This window comes from Lactuca virosa, chromosome 8 (assembly GCF_052849685.1).
Source record: "Lactuca virosa cultivar CGN04683 chromosome 8, Lactuca_virosa_CGN04683_v6, whole genome shotgun sequence".
In the NCBI taxonomy this organism is placed as follows: Eukaryota; Viridiplantae; Streptophyta; class Magnoliopsida; order Asterales; family Asteraceae; genus Lactuca; species Lactuca virosa.
In genome coordinates this window covers 276,294,577-276,299,645 of record NC_136433.1, presented here as the reverse complement: position 1 = coordinate 276,299,645, position 5,069 = coordinate 276,294,577, and the positions used below count along the sequence as shown (strand labels likewise).

Here is a 5,069-nt window from a genome sequence, read left to right as displayed (position 1 = left end):
CTGATCAATTTTACAAGCTTTCGTTTAAGAGCCAACCATTTACGACTCCTCACACTCACAAGAATATGATTTAGGGCTCGTTACATTATACCTATATCAAACTTACAAGGAGATTAAGGGCTTTGCGACTTATCCATGTCACCATCTATGAACTAGTGAAGCCCTATATAGGTCCGATTCAAGCATCCTTTAAGGTATAGGTAGCCTTTCCTCCTCCACAAATCAACGTGCAAGTTGTCTTCGTTGTTCCTCCCATCAGGTAAGTTGATGGTCGCTCATTCTCGACCATTTGTATTCTCTCTCTCTTTCTCTCTCTCTCGATATTTCTTCTACATTCTCCCTTTTCTGTTGAATGATGTTCCTCTAGTGAGAAAACTTCAATTGATTCCGTAAATTAGAGTTCCACTGGAAGTCGATCTTATTTCCAAGAGATTGATGACAGGTTTCAAGAAAAAAGATGGGACGAAACAACCAACATCTGATGTTGAAAGTTTGTATTCATTTTTTGATGTTGCGTTAGAGAACAATCTGCTATCTCTAATATGCAATTGTATCATTTTACTCCCATGAAATAGACAACAGTTCTCTATTAAAAACTAGTATAACCTCTTAATTTCAAGTTCTGTTCTTCTTAACAGTCTCCCAACAGATATTACAAATGTTAGGATGGGAACATCAAGGAAAGATGTTGCAATGTTGTTCATTGAAGACGCCTTATAAAATCTTGATGCAAAACAAGCAATTGGATCCCAAAAATGCAATTATTTCTTTTTTTTCTTTTCTGCTTCAATCACAACCTCTTCTTATCAAATCTTGACCACTTTATTAGGGGCAGAACCAAATATTGAAATCACGCAAGAATGTCCGATCACATGATCATAGTTCCTTTAATCATTTTTTAAACATTGGAGTTGTATTTATTGATATAATAATTTTTATGATTGGTTTGGTGTGAATTGTGATGAGCAGCTGAAACGGTTATATACAGAATTTTCTACTACATGAATAGAGCAGGTGATTCTTGTCTTATCCTCAGAGAGCTCTAACGTGGAAATTTAGTTGCTGCAATGAAGCATGCAGATGAAGAAGAGTACATTAACAAAGTTTTAAGGTAATCATTGTAATATCATCATCATCATCATCATCATCATCATCTTTCTTTACTAGATTAATGTCATGATTGATTTTTTGGTTACAAATATTTCTCTTATGAGCACTTCTATGTAATTTATTGCAAATTCTGGGAGCTGGACATAAATCATGACTTCTTGATAGATAATGTAAGTCCCGAATTCGCTTGACGTATCAATCAGATCCGCTTGATGGTGCGGAATCTCAATCAATTGGATGATGCTATATCAAAAATAGAGAAGAAGAAGAAGAATAATAATAATATGAATCCCAATGTATTGATGAATAGAATGATGCTCCTTTACATGAGATTCACACACACTAACACACACTTAAGCTCCTTTCTGTCTCTCTCTCTCTCTCTTCTCTCTCTCTTAGCCGTGAACTCTCCTCTTTTTCTAGCCGTACACTCCTCACCCACCTTACATGACTGAAAAATACATTTTGCTAGAAAACTAAAGTATAGACCAGTATTTTTGACCCAACAATCTCCCCCTTGGTTTATAGCTTTCTTTTCTAATTGACCCAACAAGCTCCCCCTTAAAAGTAGCTGGCTTTTCTTGTCAATCTTCATTTGGAGCTTGGCTTCAGCGTTTATCTTCGATTTCTTTACAACTTCAAGATGATCATGATGAATCTTCAATAAATGACTTCATCTTGAGCACTTGGGCTTTTCTTCAAAATTTGGCTTTGAACGCACGTTGGGTGAGGAGGCTTCTTGTAGAGATTCTGGAAAGATAGCGCTTTCAGCTTGAGAATCTTCAGAGAGAATATCAGAGAGGTCTAATCTTTTGGATCACTTCAATAGGTACATGAATAGCAACAAATTCATTGAGGAGGCTTCAATGCAATCTGTCACATAATCTTGAAGAGCAGCTTCAGCTTGCTTATGGGGTTGAAAGATATGAAAGTTGAAAGAAGTGTCTTCATTTCTTGTTCCTTCGAATGAGAATTCTTTGATGATCACGGATGAAGCCTTGGCTCATAAAATCTCGATACAGTCTCCATGAGTCTCATCTACATCTGAATTCACTTTTCAAGACAAAACAAAACTAAAAGAAAACTTAGCACACAATATTTTTGGATTTTTATATTTTCTGAAAAATAAAACATAAACAAAAATATTTTTGGATTTTTGATTTTTCTGAACAAGAAATAAAACAGAAATAACAACATATATATATATATATATATATATATATATATATATATATTATTTTTTTGATTTTTGTTTGATTTTGGAATTTTTTTAATTCTCCCCCTAAATTTGTGCATAGAGGAAAACTATGAACAAATTTAACAAAAATAAAAATATTTGGGATCAAAGTTGTGAGACAGTCTTAACTTTGTTTATCAGTACCTTCACCTTCATGAATAGATCTGGTCAATTGCCGGTATTGTTGTCCACTTAAACACGAAGGATATCGACAAAATTTTCAAATATACCATTTAGCTGACGACGACCACAGGTATTGTTGTCCACTTAAATTAAGCAGCGAGATCTACAGACAACCTCTAAATGGTTCAATTTTGGTTGCACTAGAACGTGTTCCCCACTTCCCAATATACCCTGGTTATCAAGAACTTGCTAAGGACTCCTTACTTTAGATGAGTAAACAATTATTAAGGAGGAAGTCAGGTTTAGAGATAGATGCATATGTTGTGTCCCAGGTCGGATCTCTTTCAATCACGCAGAGGGGACAACATATGACTAACAAAGATAGAGGGTTATAGAGATAGTAGGGTGCATATGTTGTGTCCCAGGTCAGATCTTCCGATCACGCACAGGGGACAGCATATGGCTAACAGATAATAATAATTTCATAGATAAGGAGGTACGTAGAAATAGAGTTGCATATGTTGCATTCCAGGTCGGATCTCTTCCAATCACGCAGAGGAAGCAACATATGACTGACAGATAGAAAGCAAGAAAATAATTTCCTGCATACCTACTTTATCAGAACCCCCTAGTCGCCCTATCAGAACCAGAATTAAGGACATAAATCTCTACATCAAGGAAAAGTTAAGCCACAGTTCTAGATGCGTATTAATTTAGTGTAACCCGTGGGTTCCTATGTTTATCTCACTGCTCAATCTACCTGAGCGTTGTATGGTCGGTCCAAACGATCCTATCTAAATCCACATTGTCAAATCCTTCATGCCTACCAGCATATCGAACACAGAGTCTAGACAATTCAGATTCAGTACGTTACACTGGTTAAGACTGCCCGTTATCACTTTATCTTGATATCACTTCCCTATAAACATATAAGAAAATAAAATTTGTCTAAAAAAATTGTATTCAAAACGAATCAGTTTAAAATAAACTCAGGAGTATAGAGAAGAAAACTCAAACCGTAAGTCACCGATTGAATTTGCATCCAGAAGGTCTGAGAACAACACGCATAATCTCAGAACAGATCCGAAAATTCTTCACATCGTTAAGGACTAACCCCATGAGTGATCCCTTCCTTTCTTCCTTTACAGCAAAGGACACATACTCTCAAACAAAGTTCTGAATGTTGTACATTTGAGAGATGCCTCCTATCATGTGCGTGGAACAGCCACTATCAACAAACCGAAGTCTGATGATATGCCTCTATAGCTGCTCCGACACAGGGCGGGATCAGTTGGTCTTAGGAGCCCAGTCCATTTTGAAACTGGATTGACCTTTGTCATCTTTGCAAGGTACTCTCTCCCAGGACATATCCTGCTTATCACAAACAGAAGATGTAGAAAAATACATTTTGCTAGAAAAGTATCACATGATTGAAAAATATGGTAAACACAACCGCGAACACATATTACATGACTGAAAAATACATTTTGCTAGAAAAGTAAAGTATAAACCAATATTTTTGACCCAACAGATAAAGAGAACCTTATACAATATCGTAATCATGCACTCACATACAGAATTGCTGACAAAATATTTTCACAGGTTTGTGTTTCTTAATCTTTTTTCTTTTTGTTTCGTTTCTGATGCTTTTCTTTTTAATTCTCCATGAATGTCTCATTCTCTCAGGTACCCAGAAAGTTTACCTGTAATGTTGAAGGAAAAATGGGATATGAAGATTTTGTTTATTTCATTTTATCCGAAGAAGATAAATCATCAGAGCCGATTCTGGAAGACTGGTACTACTATACTTACCTTTCTTCATGATTGATTAGATTTAAATTTAGTCATTTAGTCATTTATTAATAAGTTTTGTTTGATTTGATTTCAGGTTCAAGTGTGTAGATTTAAATGCAAACGGTGTGATTACAAGGAATGAAATGCAATTCTTCTATGAAGAACAGTTGCATCGAATGGAATGCATGTCCCAAGAGCCTGTTCTTTTTGAAGATATTTTGTGTCAAATAGTCGACATGATTGGACCAAAGGCAATGAATAAACTACTGTTAATTTTTTTTTCATGAGTATTTTAATACTAATAATATGGTTTGGTGTTTATTTGGTGTTGTAGGAGGAAGGGTATCTTACACTAGGTGACATGAAAAGAAGCAAACTTGCAGGAAGTGTTTTCAATATCAGGGGAAAACTTGCAGGAACTTCATATAGAACAAGGACCAATTTTGGAAAATGAAGGAATTTCTATTGGTATTGTGACTGCTATTGCTGCTCCTACAAGCATTAAAGTTGATTTTGGAGGAAATGGAGGCCATGCTCGAGCTGCTTTAATGCCACAAAGGTATAAAATAAACAATTCTTTATAAAGGTATTGTGACTGCTATTGCTGCTCCTACAAGCATTAAAGTTGATTTTGGAGGAAATGGAGGCCATGCTCGAGCTGCTTTAATGCCACAAAGGTATAAAATAAACAATTCTTTATAACTTTTGTTTATTATTATTATCTTATTTGTGTGATATATTTGAGTCGTATACAGAATTTTGGAATAGAAATGATGCAGGTTTGGCTGCTGCTGAGCTGGCACTA

At 35.5% G+C, this 5,069-nt stretch overlaps 1 pseudogene; it reads left to right on the top strand.

The window, feature by feature from the left end:
- The first annotated feature begins 435 nt into the window (after positions 1–435).
- Positions 436–4,718, top strand: LOC145131540 (putative serine/threonine protein phosphatase 2A regulatory subunit B''delta; annotated as a pseudogene).
- The last annotated feature ends 351 nt before the right edge of the window (positions 4,719–5,069 follow it).